Source organism: Somniosus microcephalus, chromosome 24, assembly GCF_052327205.1.
Source record: "Somniosus microcephalus isolate GS21.2 chromosome 24, FLI_Smic_1.0, whole genome shotgun sequence".
Taxonomy (NCBI): Eukaryota; Metazoa; Chordata; class Chondrichthyes; order Squaliformes; family Somniosidae; genus Somniosus; species Somniosus microcephalus.
This window is the reverse complement of record NC_141010.1, coordinates 42,947,084-42,962,768: the sequence shown is the minus strand read 5'-3', so window position 1 is coordinate 42,962,768 and position 15,685 is coordinate 42,947,084. Positions and strand designations below refer to the sequence as shown.

At 45.4% G+C, this 15,685-nt stretch overlaps 10 non-coding genes across 10 annotated transcripts; all 10 read right to left on the bottom strand.

The window, feature by feature from the left end:
• Positions 1-171: 171 nt before the first annotated feature.
• Positions 172-244, bottom strand: trnac-gca (transfer RNA cysteine (anticodon GCA)). Its single transcript has one exon. It is a non-coding gene; the product is annotated as a tRNA-Cys (tRNA).
• Positions 245-1,763: 1,519 nt separating this feature from the next.
• trnac-gca (transfer RNA cysteine (anticodon GCA)) lies at positions 1,764-1,835 on the bottom strand. Its single transcript has one exon. It is a non-coding gene; the product is annotated as a tRNA-Cys (tRNA).
• A 1,512-nt stretch (positions 1,836-3,347) lies between these two features.
• On the bottom strand, positions 3,348-3,420 carry trnac-gca (transfer RNA cysteine (anticodon GCA)). The gene has a single exon. It is a non-coding gene; the product is annotated as a tRNA-Cys (tRNA).
• Positions 3,421-4,939: 1,519 nt separating this feature from the next.
• trnac-gca (transfer RNA cysteine (anticodon GCA)) lies at positions 4,940-5,011 on the bottom strand. Its single transcript has one exon. It is a non-coding gene; the product is annotated as a tRNA-Cys (tRNA).
• Positions 5,012-6,523: 1,512 nt separating this feature from the next.
• On the bottom strand, positions 6,524-6,596 carry trnac-gca (transfer RNA cysteine (anticodon GCA)). Its single transcript has one exon. It is a non-coding gene; the product is annotated as a tRNA-Cys (tRNA).
• Positions 6,597-8,115: 1,519 nt separating this feature from the next.
• On the bottom strand, positions 8,116-8,188 carry trnac-gca (transfer RNA cysteine (anticodon GCA)). The gene has a single exon. It is a non-coding gene; the product is annotated as a tRNA-Cys (tRNA).
• Positions 8,189-9,707: 1,519 nt separating this feature from the next.
• On the bottom strand, positions 9,708-9,779 carry trnac-gca (transfer RNA cysteine (anticodon GCA)). Its single transcript has one exon. It is a non-coding gene; the product is annotated as a tRNA-Cys (tRNA).
• A 1,519-nt stretch (positions 9,780-11,298) lies between these two features.
• On the bottom strand, positions 11,299-11,370 carry trnac-gca (transfer RNA cysteine (anticodon GCA)). Its single transcript has one exon. It is a non-coding gene; the product is annotated as a tRNA-Cys (tRNA).
• Positions 11,371-12,889: 1,519 nt separating this feature from the next.
• trnac-gca (transfer RNA cysteine (anticodon GCA)) lies at positions 12,890-12,962 on the bottom strand. The gene has a single exon. It is a non-coding gene; the product is annotated as a tRNA-Cys (tRNA).
• A 1,519-nt stretch (positions 12,963-14,481) lies between these two features.
• trnac-gca (transfer RNA cysteine (anticodon GCA)) lies at positions 14,482-14,553 on the bottom strand. Its single transcript has one exon. It is a non-coding gene; the product is annotated as a tRNA-Cys (tRNA).
• Between the last annotated feature and the right edge of the window lie 1,132 nt (positions 14,554-15,685).

The window sequence follows — 15,685 nt, the reverse complement described above, 5'->3', positions numbered from 1 at the left end:
TTTTCTCACTGCAGTTTGCGCTGACTCTATCACCGAAATAAGCAATCTACAGCTTCATCACCACAAGGATTGACTGTTGGTGAAAAGTAGCTCTGAAGCAGCATTATTGTTAATGAACACAGAGCAACTGCGGAGAAAGAGATTTTTAATTATTGAGCCTAAATGGTAACGAGGGGGCACCTGGATTTGAACCAGGGACCTCTTGAATCTGCAGTCAAATGCTCTACCACTGAGCTATACCCCCAGAGCCCTATTGGCAGCTTTCTGCTTCACATCAAAATGTTGCATAGCGCAGGACACCATGAGGGATAGGAAGATGACGGGGTCATGTCAAACAAATATTAGATAAAGCTAACCATTGCTTTAAAGAGACTCCTCACCCTTCTTTCAAAATTGGCAAGAAATTTTATGCAGAGTTATTTTTCAGCTGTTCAAAATCATGGAAGTTTTTTATTGTGCAAATTAAGCTGTTTCTAGTGGCAGAAGGGCCAGTAACCGGAGGACACAGATTTACGGTGATTGACAAGGGAAAAAAAGGCAACATGTGGAGACATTTTTTTACACAGCAAGTTGTTGTGGTCTGGAATACACTGTTTGCAAGGGTGGTGGAAGCAGATTCAATGGTAACTTTCAAAAAGGAATTGGATAAATCCTTGAAGGGGAAACATCTACAGGGCTATGGGGTAAGGGAAGTGGAGTGGGATTAATTGAACAGCTCTGCCAAACACACGGTGCAGGCACAATGGAGCTAAAGGCCTCCTTCAGTATTATATCTTTCTATCGTAACTATGGACATGGTGTAGCGGACGGCGGGTATAACTATCGTTCTCTGTGATAACAGAGGAGTTCATGAGGAGATATTTATATATCAACCAGGAACTTCTATAATCTGCAGTCAAATGTTCTACCACTGAGCTATAGCCCTCTCACAAGCCAATGTCCCATGAACTTCGCAACCGAATGATCCAACCGAGAATGCCCTGAGATTTACACACAAGCCCCACCCTCTCTTAATTGGGGCACATTTGCAGCCCAGCCGGATATTCACCCGCTCCTGACGTGCCCCGCTCCATGCCCACGGCCTCATTCCTGGCACCAGGTCATTAAAATATGGGGGAAGGTCTCGCTGGTCTGTGCGCAGGATTAATGCCCATCTGGGGACAGGATTCTGCTGTGGGAAAAAGAGGTGGGTAGTGCACTGCCAGTGGAAACTTTTGCAAATATTTAAAAATCTCCCACTTTTCTTGGTGCACGACCTCGCTCTGAGAATGTTTGCTCAGGCTGCTCGCCCTATTCATCAGCTGAAGCTCAGTGGTAGCACTCGCACTAGTGAGTCAAAATGTTGTGGGTTCAAGCTACCCCACTCCAAAGACTTGAGTACATAATCCAGGCTAACACTTCAGTTTAGGTCTGAGGGAAGTGCTGGCTTGTTGCAAGGGCCATTTTTCAGGCGACACATTCAACCGAGGCTTGTCTGTCAGCTCTGGTGGGTGTAAAAGATCTCATGGCATTATTTGAAGAAGGTCAAGGGAGCTCAGCCATGGTCCTGGGTTACATTTATCCCTAAACCAACACTAAAATTGCTGTTTCACTTTTCTCACTGCAGTTTGCGCTGACTCTATCACCGAAAAAAGCAATCTACAGCTTCATCACCACAAGGATTGACTGTTGGTGAAAAGTAGCTCTGAAGCAGCATTATTGTTAATGAACACAGAGCAACTGTGGAGAAAGAGATTTTTAATTATTGAGCCTAAATGGTAACGAGCGGGCACCTGGATTTGAACCAGGTACCTCTTGATCTGCAGTCAAATGCTCTACCACTGAGCTATACCCCCAGAGCCCTATTGGCAGCTTTCTGCTTCACATCAAAATGTTGCATAGCGCAGGACACCATGAGGGATAGGAAGATGACGGGGTCATGTCAAACAAATATTAGATAAAGCTAACCATTGCTTTAAAGAGACTCCTCACCCTTCTTTCAAAATTGGCAAGAAATTTTATGCAGAGTTATTTTTCAGCTGTTCAAAATCATGGAAGTTTTTTATTGTGCAAATTAAGCTGTTTCTAGTGGCAGAAGGGCCAGTAACCGGAGGACACAGATTTACGGTGATTGACAAGGGAAAAAAAGGCAACATGTGGAGACATTTTTTTACACAGCAAGTTGTTGTGGTCTGGAATACACTGTTTGCAAGGGTGGTGGAAGCAGATTCAATGGTAACTTTCAAAAAGGAATTGGATAAATCCTTGAAGGGGAAACATCTACAGGGCTATGGGAAGTGGAGTGGGATTAATTGAACAGCTCTGCCAAACACACGGTGCAGGCACAATGGAGCTAAAGGCCTCCTTCAGTATTATATCTTTCTATCGTAACTATGGACATGGTGTAGCGGACGGCGGGTATAACTATCGTTCTCTGTGATAACAGAGGAGTTCATGAGGAGATATTTATATATCAACCAGGAACTTCTATAATCTGCAGTCAAATGTTCTACCACTGAGCTATAGCCCTCTCACAAGCCAATGTCCCATGAACTTCGCAACCGAATGATCCAACCGAGAATGCCCTGAGATTTACACACAAGCCCCACCCTCTCTTAATTGGGGCACATTTGCAGCCCAGCCGGATATTCACCCGCTCCTGAGGTGCCCCGCTCCATGCCCACGGCCTCATTCCTGGCACCAGGTCATTAAAATATGGGGGAAGGTCTCGCTGGTCTGTGCGCAGGATTAATGCCCATCTGGCGACAGGATTCTGCTGTGGGAAAAAGAGGTGGGTAGTGCACTGCCAGTGGAAACTTTTGCAAATATTTAAAAATCTCCCACTTTTCTTGGTGCACGACCTCGCTCTGAGAATGTTTGCTCAGGCTGCTCGCCCTATTCATCAGCTGAAGCTCAGTGGTAGCACTCGCACTAGTGAGTCAAAATGTTGTGGGTTCAAGCTACCCCACTCCAAAGACTTGCGTACATAATCGAGGCTAACACTTCAGTTTAGGTCTGAGGGAAGTGCTGGCTTGTTGCAAGGGCCATTTTTCAGGCGACACATTCAACCGAGGCTTGTCTGTCAGCTCTGGTGGGTGTAAAAGATCTCATGGCATTATTTGAAGAAGGTCAAGGGAGCTCAGCCATGGTCCTGGGTTACATTTATCCCTAAACCAACACTAAAATTGCTGTTTCACTTTTCTCACTGCAGTTTGCGCTGACTCTATCACCGAAATAAGCAATCTACAGCTTCATCACCACAAGGATTGACTGTTGGTGAAAAGTAGCTCTGAAGCAGCATTATTGTTAATGAACACAGAGCAACTGCGGAGAAAGAGATTTTTAATTATTGAGCCTAAATGGTAACGAGGGGGCACCTGGATTTGAACCAGGGACCTCTTGAATCTGCAGTCAAATGCTCTACCACTGAGCTATACCCCCAGAGCCCTATCGGCAGCTTTCTGCTTCACATCAAAATGTTGCATAGCGCAGGACACCATGAGGGATAGGAAGATGACGGGGTCATGTCAAACAAATATTAGATAAAGCTAACCATTGCTTTAAAGAGACTCCTCACCCTTCTTTCAAAATTGGCAAGAAATTTTATGCAGAGTTATTTTTCAGCTGTTCAAAATCATGGAAGTTTTTTATTGTGCAAATTAAGCTGTTTCTAGTGGCAGAAGGGCCAGTAACCGGAGGACACAGATTTACGGTGATTGACAAGGGAAAAAAAGGCAACATGTGGAGACATTTTTTTACACAGCGAGTTGTTGTGGTCTGGAATACACTGTTTGCAAGGGTGGTGGAAGCAGATTCAATGGTAACTTTCAAAAAGGAATTGGATAAATCCTTGAAGGGGAAACATCTACAGGGCTATGGGGTAAGGGAAGTGGAGTGGGATTAATTGAACAGCTCTGCCAAACACACGGTGCAGGCACAATGGAGCTAAAGGCCTCCTTCAGTATTATATCTTTCTATCGTAACTATGGACATGGTGTAGCGGACGGCGGGTATAACTATCGTTCTCTGTGATAACAGAGGAGTTCATGAGGAGATATTTATATATCAACCAGGAACTTCTATAATCTGCAGTCAAATGTTCTACCACTGAGCTATAGCCCTCTCACAAGCCAATGTCCCATGAACTTCGCAACCGAATGATCCAACCGAGAATGCCCTGAGATTTACACACAAGCCCCACCCTCTCTTAATTGGGGCACATTTGCAGCCCAGCCGGATATTCACCCGCTCCTGACGTGCCCCGCTCCATGCCCACGGCCTCATTCCTGGCACCAGGTCATTAAAATATGGGGGAAGGTCTCGCTGGTCTGTGCGCAGGATTAATGCCCATCTGGGGACAGGATTCTGCTGTGGGAAAAAGAGGTGGGTAGTGCACTGCCAGTGGAAACTTTTGCAAATATTTAAAAATCTCCCACTTTTCTTGGTGCACGACCTCGCTCTGAGAATGTTTGCTCAGGCTGCTCGCCCTATTCATCAGCTGAAGCTCAGTGGTAGCACTCGCACTAGTGAGTCAAAATGTTGTGGGTTCAAGCTACCCCACTCCAAAGACTTGAGTACATAATCCAGGCTAACACTTCAGTTTAGGTCTGAGGGAAGTGCTGGCTTGTTGCAAGGGCCATTTTTCAGGCGACACATTCAACCGAGGCTTGTCTGTCAGCTCTGGTGGGTGTAAAAGATCTCATGGCATTATTTGAAGAAGGTCAAGGGAGCTCAGCCATGGTCCTGGGTTACATTTATCCCTAAACCAACACTAAAATTGCTGTTTCACTTTTCTCACTGCAGTTTGCGCTGACTCTATCACCGAAAAAAGCAATCTACAGCTTCATCACCACAAGGATTGACTGTTGGTGAAAAGTAGCTCTGAAGCAGCATTATTGTTAATGAACACAGAGCAACTGTGGAGAAAGAGATTTTTAATTATTGAGCCTAAATGGTAACGAGCGGGCACCTGGATTTGAACCAGGTACCTCTTGATCTGCAGTCAAATGCTCTACCACTGAGCTATACCCCCAGAGCCCTATTGGCAGCTTTCTGCTTCACATCAAAATGTTGCATAGCGCAGGACACCATGAGGGATAGGAAGATGACGGGGTCATGTCAAACAAATATTAGATAAAGCTAACCATTGCTTTAAAGAGACTCCTCACCCTTCTTTCAAAATTGGCAAGAAATTTTATGCAGAGTTATTTTTCAGCTGTTCAAAATCATGGAAGTTTTTTATTGTGCAAATTAAGCTGTTTCTAGTGGCAGAAGGGCCAGTAACCGGAGGACACAGATTTACGGTGATTGACAAGGGAAAAAAAGGCAACATGTGGAGACATTTTTTTACACAGCAAGTTGTTGTGGTCTGGAATACACTGTTTGCAAGGGTGGTGGAAGCAGATTCAATGGTAACTTTCAAAAAGGAATTGGATAAATCCTTGAAGGGGAAACATCTACAGGGCTATGGGAAGTGGAGTGGGATTAATTGAACAGCTCTGCCAAACACACGGTGCAGGCACAATGGAGCTAAAGGCCTCCTTCAGTATTATATCTTTCTATCGTAACTATGGACATGGTGTAGCGGACGGCGGGTATAACTATCGTTCTCTGTGATAACAGAGGAGTTCATGAGGAGATATTTATATATCAACCAGGAACTTCTATAATCTGCAGTCAAATGTTCTACCACTGAGCTATAGCCCTCTCACAAGCCAATGTCCCATGAACTTCGCAACCGAATGATCCAACCGAGAATGCCCTGAGATTTACACACAAGCCCCACCCTCTCTTAATTGGGGCACATTTGCAGCCCAGCCGGATATTCACCCGCTCCTGAGGTGCCCCGCTCCATGCCCACGGCCTCATTCCTGGCACCAGGTCATTAAAATATGGGGGAAGGTCTCGCTGGTCTGTGCGCAGGATTAATGCCCATCTGGCGACAGGATTCTGCTGTGGGAAAAAGAGGTGGGTAGTGCACTGCCAGTGGAAACTTTTGCAAATATTTAAAAATCTCCCACTTTTCTTGGTGCACGACCTCGCTCTGAGAATGTTTGCTCAGGCTGCTCGCCCTATTCATCAGCTGAAGCTCAGTGGTAGCACTCGCACTAGTGAGTCAAAATGTTGTGGGTTCAAGCTACCCCACTCCAAAGACTTGCGTACATAATCGAGGCTAACACTTCAGTTTAGGTCTGAGGGAAGTGCTGGCTTGTTGCAAGGGCCATTTTTCAGGCGACACATTCAACCGAGGCTTGTCTGTCAGCTCTGGTGGGTGTAAAAGATCTCATGGCATTATTTGAAGAAGGTCAAGGGAGCTCAGCCATGGTCCTGGGTTACATTTATCCCTAAACCAACACTAAAATTGCTGTTTCACTTTTCTCACTGCAGTTTGCGCTGACTCTATCACCGAAATAAGCAATCTACAGCTTCATCACCACAAGGATTGACTGTTGGTGAAAAGTAGCTCTGAAGCAGCATTATTGTTAATGAACACAGAGCAACTGCGGAGAAAGAGATTTTTAATTATTGAGCCTAAATGGTAACGAGGGGGCACCTGGATTTGAACCAGGGACCTCTTGAATCTGCAGTCAAATGCTCTACCACTGAGCTATACCCCCAGAGCCCTATCGGCAGCTTTCTGCTTCACATCAAAATGTTGCATAGCGCAGGACACCATGAGGGATAGGAAGATGACGGGGTCATGTCAAACAAATATTAGATAAAGCTAACCATTGCTTTAAAGAGACTCCTCACCCTTCTTTCAAAATTGGCAAGAAATTTTATGCAGAGTTATTTTTCAGCTGTTCAAAATCATGGAAGTTTTTTATTGTGCAAATTAAGCTGTTTCTAGTGGCAGAAGGGCCAGTAACCGGAGGACACAGATTTACGGTGATTGACAAGGGAAAAAAAGGCAACATGTGGAGACATTTTTTTACACAGCGAGTTGTTGTGGTCTGGAATACACTGTTTGCAAGGGTGGTGGAAGCAGATTCAATGGTAACTTTCAAAAAGGAATTGGATAAATCCTTGAAGGGGAAACATCTACAGGGCTATGGGGTAAGGGAAGTGGAGTGGGATTAATTGAACAGCTCTGCCAAACACACGGTGCAGGCACAATGGAGCTAAAGGCCTCCTTCAGTATTATATCTTTCTATCGTAACTATGGACATGGTGTAGCGGACGGCGGGTATAACTATCGTTCTCTGTGATAACAGAGGAGTTCATGAGGAGATATTTATATATCAACCAGGAACTTCTATAATCTGCAGTCAAATGTTCTACCACTGAGCTATAGCCCTCTCACAAGCCAATGTCCCATGAACTTCGCAACCGAATGATCCAACCGAGAATGCCCTGAGATTTACACACAAGCCCCACCCTCTCTTAATTGGGGCACATTTGCAGCCCAGCCGGATATTCACCCGCTCCTGAGGTGCCCCGCTCCATGCCCACGGCCTCATTCCTGGCACCAGGTCATTAAAATATGGGGGAAGGTCTCGCTGGTCTGTGCGCAGGATTAATGCCCATCTGGGGACAGGATTCTGCTGTGGGAAAAAGAGGTGGGTAGTGCACTGCCAGTGGAAACTTTTGCAAATATTTAAAAATCTCCCACTTTTCTTGGTGCACGGCCTCGCTCTGAGAATGTTTGCTCAGGCTGCTCGCCCTATTCATCAGCTGAAGCTCAGTGGTAGCACTCGCACTAGTGAGTCAAAATGTTGTGGGTTCAAGCTACCCCACTCCAAAGACTTGAGTACATAATCCAGGCTAACACTTCAGTTTAGGTCTGAGGGAAGTGCTGGCTTGTTGCAAGGGCCATTTTTCAGGCGACACATTCAACCGAGGCTTGTCTGTCAGCTCTGGTGGGTGTAAAAGATCTCATGGCATTATTTGAAGAAGGTCAAGGGAGCTCAGCCATGGTCCTGGGTTACATTTATCCCTAAACCAACACTAAAATTGCTGTTTCACTTTTCTCACTGCAGTTTGCGCTGACTCTATCACCGAAATAAGCAATCTACAGCTTCATCACCACAAGGATTGACTGTTGGTGAAAAGTAGCTCTGAAGCAGCATTATTGTTAATGAACACAGAGCAACTGTGGAGAAAGAGATTTTTAATTATTGAGCCTAAATGGTAACGAGGGGGCACCTGGATGTGAACCAGGGACCTCTTGAATCTGCAGTCAAATGCTCTACCACTGAGCTATACCCCCAGAGCCCTATTGGCAGCTTTCTGCTTCACATCAAAATGTTGCATAGCGCAGGACACCATGAGGGATAGGAAGATGACGGGGTCATGTCAAACAAATATTAGATAAAGCTAACCATTGCTTTAAAGAGACTCCTCACCCTTCTTTCAAAATTGGCAAGAAATTTTATGCAGAGTTATTTTTCAGCTGTTCAAAATCATGGAAGTTTTTTATTGTGCAAATTAAGCTGTTTCTAGTGGCAGAAGGGCCAGTAACCGGAGGACACAGATTTACGGTGATTGACAAAGGAAAAAAAGGCAACATTTGGAGACATTTTTTTACACAGCGAGTTGTTGTGGTCTGGAATACACTGTTTGCAAGGGTGGTGGAAGCAGATTCAATGGTAACTTTCAAAAAGGAATTGGATAAATCCTTGAAGGGGAAACATCTACAGGGCTATGGGGTAAGGGAAGTGGAGTGGGATTAATTGAACAGCTCTGCCAAACACACGGTGCAGGCACAATGGAGCTAAAGGCCTCCTTCAGTATTATATCTTTCTATCGTAACTATGGACATGGTGTAGCGGACGGCGGGTATAACTATCGTTCTCTGTGATAACAGAGGAGTTCATGAGGAGATATTTATATATCAACCAGGAACTTCTATAATCTGCAGTCAAATGTTCTACCACTGAGCTATAGCCCTCTCACAAGCCAATGTCCCATGAACTTCGCAACCGAATGATCCAACCGAGAATGCCCTGAGATTTACACACAAGCCCCACCCTCTCTTAATTGGGGCACATTTGCAGCCCAGCCGGATATTCACCCGCTCCTGAGGTGCCCCGCTCCATGCCCACGGCCTCATTCCTGGCACCAGGTCATTAAAATATGGGGGAAGGTCTCGCTGGTCTGTGCGCAGGATTAATGCCCATCTGGCGACAGGATTCTGCTGTGGGAAAAAGAGGTGGGTAGTGCACTGCCAGTGGAAACTTTTGCAAATATTTAAAAATCTCCCACTTTTCTTGGTGCACGACCTCGCTCTGAGAATGTTTGCTCAGGCTGCTCGCCCTATTCATCAGCTGAAGCTCAGTGGTAGCACTCGCACTAGTGAGTCAAAATGTTGTGGGTTCAAGCTACCCCACTCCAAAGACTTGAGTACATAATCCAGGCTAACACTTCAGTTTAGGTCTGAGGGAAGTGCTGGCTTGTTGCAAGGGCCATTTTTCAGGCGACACATTCAACCGAGGCTTGTCTGTCAGCTCTGGTGGGTGTAAAAGATCTCATGGCATTATTTGAAGAAGGTCAAGGGAGCTCAGCCATGGTCCTGGGTTACATTTATCCCTAAACCAACACTAAAATTGCTGTTTCACTTTTCTCACTGCAGTTTGCGCTGACTCTATCACCGAAATAAGCAATCTACAGCTTCATCACCACAAGGATTGACTGTTGGTGAAAAGTAGCTCTGAAGCAGCATTATTGTTAATGAACACAGAGCAACTGTGGAGAAAGAGATTTTTAATTATTGAGCCTAAATGGTAACGAGCGGGCACCTGGATTTGAACCAGGGACCTCTTGATCTGCAGTCAAATGCTCTACCACTGAGCTATACCCCCAGAGCCCTATTGGCAGCTTTCTGCTTCACATCAAAATGTTGCATAGCGCAGGACACCATGAGGGATAGGAAGATGACGGGGTCATGTCAAACAAATATTAGATAAAGCTAACCATTGCTTTAAAGAGACTCCTCACCCTTCTTTCAAAATTGGCAAGAAATTTTATGCAGAGTTATTTTTCAGCTGTTCAAAATCATGGAAGTTTTTTATTGTGCAAATTAAGCTGTTTCTAGTGGCAGAAGGGCCAGTAACCGGAGGACACAGATTTACGGTGATTGACAAGGGAAAAAAAGGCAACATGTGGAGACATTTTTTTACACAGCAAGTTGTTGTGGTCTGGAATACACTGTTTGCAAGGGTGGTGGAAGCAGATTCAATGGTAACTTTCAAAAAGGAATTGGATAAATCCTAGAAGGGGAAACATCTACAGGGCTATGGGGTAAGGGAAGTGGAGTGGGATTAATTGAACAGCTCTGCCAAACACACGGTGCAGGCACAATGGAGCTAAAGGCCTCCTTCAGTATTATATCTTTCTATCGTAACTATGGACATGGTGTAGCGGACGGCGGGTATAACTATCGTTCTCTGTGATAACAGAGGAGTTCATGAGGAGATATTTATATATCAACCAGGAACTTCTATAATCTGCAGTCAAATGTTCTACCACTGAGCTATAGCCCTCTCACAAGCCAATGTCCCATGAACTTCGCAACCGAATGATCCAACCGAGAATGCCCTGAGATTTACACACAAGCCCCACCCTCTCTTAATTGGGGCACATTTGCAGCCCAGCCGGATATTCACCCGCTCCTGAGGTGCCCCGCTCCATGCCCACGGCCTCATTCCTGGCACCAGGTCATTAAAATATGGGGGAAGGTCTCGCTGGTCTGTGCGCAGGATTAATGCCCATCTGGCGACAGGATTCTGCTGTGGGAAAAAGAGGTGGGTAGTGCACTGCCAGTGGAAACTTTTGCAAATATTTAAAAATCTCCCACTTTTCTTGGTGCACGACCTCGCTCTGAGAATGTTTGCTCAGGCTGCTCGCCCTATTCATCAGCTGAAGCTCAGTGGTAGCACTCGCACTAGTGAGTCAAAATGTTGTGGGTTCAAGCTACCCCACTCCAAAGACTTGAGTACATAATCCAGGCTAACACTTCAGTTTAGGTCTGAGGGAAGTGCTGGCTTGTTGCAAGGGCCATTTTTCAGGCGACACATTCAACCGAGGCTTGTCTGTCAGCTCTGGTGGGTGTAAAAGATCTCATGGCATTATTTGAAGAAGGTCAAGGGAGCTCAGCCATGGTCCTGGGTTACATTTATCCCTAAACCAACACTAAAATTGCTGTTTCACTTTTCTCACTGCAGTTTGCGCTGACTCTATCACCGAAATAAGCAATCTACAGCTTCATCACCACAAGGATTGACTGTTGGTGAAAAGTAGCTCTGAAGCAGCATTATTGTTAATGAACACAGAGCAACTGTGGAGAAAGAGATTTTTAATTATTGAGCCTAAATGGTAACGAGCGGGCACCTGGATTTGAACCAGGGACCTCTTGATCTGCAGTCAAATGCTCTACCACTGAGCTATACCCCCAGAGCCCTATTGGCAGCTTTCTGCTTCACATCAAAATGTTGCATAGCGCAGGACACCATGAGGGATAGGAAGATGACGGGGTCATGTCAAACAAATATTAGATAAAGCTAACCATTGCTTTAAAGAGACTCCTCACCCTTCTTTCAAAATTGGCAAGAAATTTTATGCAGAGTTATTTTTCAGCTGTTCAAAATCATGGAAGTTTTTTATTGTGCAAATTAAGCTGTTTCTAGTGGCAGAAGGGCCAGTAACCGGAGGACACAGATTTACGGTGATTGACAAGGGAAAAAAAGGCAACATGTGGAGACATTTTTTTACACAGCAAGTTGTTGTGGTCTGGAATACACTGTTTGCAAGGGTGGTGGAAGCAGATTCAATGGTAACTTTCAAAAAGGAATTGGATAAATCCTTGAAGGGGAAACATCTACAGGGCTATGGGGTAAGGGAAGTGGAGTGGGATTAATTGAACAGCTCTGCCAAACACACGGTGCAGGCACAATGGAGCTAAAGGCCTCCTTCAGTATTATATCTTTCTATCGTAACTATGGACATGGTGTAGCGGACGGCGGGTATAACTATCGTTCTCTGTGATAACAGAGGAGTTCATGAGGAGATATTTATATATCAACCAGGAACTTCTATAATCTGCAGTCAAATGTTCTACCACTGAGCTATAGCCCTCTCACAAGCCAATGTCCCATGAACTTCGCAACCGAATGATCCAACCGAGAATGCCCTGAGATTTACACACAAGCCCCACCCTCTCTTAATTGGGGCACATTTGCAGCCCAGCCGGATATTCACCCGCTCCTGAGGTGCCCCGCTCCATGCCCACGGCCTCATTCCTGGCACCAGGTCATTAAAATATGGGGGAAGGTCTCGCTGGTCTGTGCGCAGGATTAATGCCCATCTGGGGACAGGATTCTGCTGTGGGAAAAAGAGGTGGGTAGTGCACTGCCAGTGGAAACTTTTGCAAATATTTAAAAATCTCCCACTTTTCTTGGTGCACGACCTCGCTCTGAGAATGTTTGCTCAGGCTGCTCGCCCTATTCATCAGCTGAAGCTCAGTGGTAGCACTCGCACTAGTGAGTCAAAATGTTGTGGGTTCAAGCTACCCCACTCCAAAGACTTGAGTACATAATCCAGGCTAACACTTCAGTTTAGGTCTGAGGGAAGTGCTGGCTTGTTGCAAGGGCCATTTTTCAGGCGACACATTCAACCGAGGCTTGTCTGTCAGCTCTGGTGGGTGTAAAACATCTCATGGCATTATTTGAAGAAGGTCAAGGGAGCTCAGCCATGGTCCTGGGTTACATTTATCCCTAAACCAACACTAAAATTGCTGTTTCACTTTTCTCACTGCAGTTTGCGCTGACTCTATCACCGAAATAAGCAATCTACAGCTTCATCACCACAAGGATTGACTGTTGGTGAAAAGTAGCTCTGAAGCAGCATTATTGTTAATGAACACAGAGCAACTGCGGAGAAAGAGATTTTTAATTATTGAGCCTAAATGGTAACGAGGGGGCACCTGGATTTGAACCAGGGACCTCTTGAATCTGCAGTCAAATGCTCTACCACTGAGCTATACCCCCAGAGCCCTATTGGCAGCTTTCTGCTTCACATCAAAATGTTGCATAGCGCAGGACACCATGAGGGATAGGAAGATGACGGGGTCATGTCAAACAAATATTAGATAAAGCTAACCATTGCTTTAAAGAGACTCCTCACCCTTCTTTCAAAATTGGCAAGAAATTTTATGCAGAGTTATTTTTCAGCTGTTCAAAATCATGGAAGTTTTTTATTGTGCAAATTAAGCTGTTTCTAGTGGCAGAAGGGCCAGTAACCGGAGGACACAGATTTACGGTGATTGACAAGGGAAAAAAAGGCAACATGTGGAGACATTTTTTTACACAGCAAGTTGTTGTGGTCTGGAATACACTGTTTGCAAGGGTGGTGGAAGCAGATTCAATGGTAACTTTCAAAAAGGAATTGGATAAATCCTAGAAGGGGAAACATCTACAGGGCTATGGGGTAAGGGAAGTGGAGTGGGATTAATTGAACAGCTCTGCCAAACACACGGTGCAGGCACAATGGAGCTAAAGGCCTCCTTCAGTATTATATCTTTCTATCGTAACTATGGACATGGTGTAGCGGACGGCGGGTATAACTATCGTTCTCTGTGATAACAGAGGAGTTCATGAGGAGATATTTATATATCAACCAGGAACTTCTATAATCTGCAGTCAAATGTTCTACCACTGAGCTATAGCCCTCTCACAAGCCAATGTCCCATGAACTTCGCAACCGAATGATCCAACCGAGAATGCCCTGAGATTTACACACAAGCCCCACCCTCTCTTAATTGGGGCACATTTGCAGCCCAGCCGGATATTCACCCGCTCCTGAGGTGCCCCGCTCCATGCCCACGGCCTCATTCCTGGCACCAGGTCATTAAAATATGGGGGAAGGTCTCGCTGGTCTGTGCGCAGGATTAATGCCCATCTGGGGACAGGATTCTGCTGTGGGAAAAAGAGGTGGGTAGTGCACTGCCAGTGGAAACTTTTGCAAATATTTAAAAATCTCCCACTTTTCTTGGTGCACGACCTCGCTCTGAGAATGTTTGCTCAGGCTGCTCGCCCTATTCATCAGCTGAAGCTCAGTGGTAGCACTCGCACTAGTGAGTCAAAATGTTGTGGGTTCAAGCTACCCCACTCCAAAGACTTGAGTACATAATCCAGGCTAACACTTCAGTTTAGGTCTGAGGGAAGTGCTGGCTTGTTGCAAGGGCCATTTTTCAGGCGACACATTCAACCGAGGCTTGTCTGTCAGCTCTGGTGGGTGTAAAAGATCTCATGGCATTATTTGAAGAAGGTCAAGGGAGCTCAGCCATGGTCCTGGGTTACATTTATCCCTAAACCAACACTAAAATTGCTGTTTCACTTTTCTCACTGCAGTTTGCGCTGACTCTATCACCGAAATAAGCAATCTACAGCTTCATCACCACAAGGATTGACTGCTGGTGAAAAGTAGCTCTGAAGCAGCATTATTGTTAATGAACACAGAGCAACTGTGGAGAAAGAGATTTTTAATTATTGAGCCTAAATGGTAACGAGCGGGCACCTGGATTTGAACCAGGGACCTCTTGATCTGCAGTCAAATGCTCTACCACTGAGCTATACCCCCAGAGCCCTATTGGCAGCTTTCTGCTTCACATCAAAATGTTGCATAGCGCAGGACACCATGAGGGATAGGAAGATGACGGGGTCATGTCAAACAAATATTAGATAAAGCTAACCATTGCTTTAAAGAGACTCCTCACCCTTCTTTCAAAATTGGCAAGAAATTTTATGCAGAGTTATTTTTCAGCTGTTCAAAATCATGGAAGTTTTTTATTGTGCAAATTAAGCTGTTTCTAGTGGCAGAAGGGCCAGTAACCGGAGGACACAGATTTACGGTGATTGACAAGGGAAAAAAAGGCAACATGTGGAGACATTTTTTTACACAGCAAGTTGTTGTCGTCTGGAATACACTGTTTGCAAGGGTGGTGGAAGCAGATTCAATGGTAACTTTCAAAAAGGAATTGGATAAATCCTTGAAGGGGAAACATCTACAGGGCTATGGGGTAAGGGAAGTGGAGTGGGATTAATTGAACAGCTCTGCCAAACACACGGTGCAGGCACAATGGAGCTAAAGGCCTCCTTCAGTATTATATCTTTCTATCGTAACTATGGACATGGTGTAGCGGACGGCGGGTATAACTATCGTTCTCTGTGATAACAGAGGAGTTCATGAGGAGATATTTATATATCAACCAGGAACTTCTATAATCTGCAGTCAAATGTTCTACCACTGAGCTATAGCCCTCTCACAAGCCAATGTCCCATGAACTTCGCAACCGAATGATCCAACCGAGAATGCCCTGAGATTTACACACAAGCCCCACCCTCTCTTAATTGGGGCACATTTGCAGCCCAGCCGGATATTCACCCGCTCCTGAGGTGCCCCGCTCCATGCCCACGGCCTCATTCCTGGCACCAGGTCATTAAAATATGGGGGAAGGTCTCGCTGGTCTGTGCGCAGGATTAATGCCCATCTGGGGACAGGATTCTGCTGTGGGAAAAAGAGGTGGGTAGTGCACTGCCAGTGGAAACTTTTGCAAATATTTAAAAATCTCCCACTTTTCTTGGTGCACGACCTCGCTCTGAGAATGTTTGCTCAGGCTGCTCGCCCTATTCATCAGCTGAAGCTCAGTGGTAGCACTCGCACTAGTGAGTCAAAATGTTGTGGGTTCAAGCTACCCCACTCCAAAGATTTG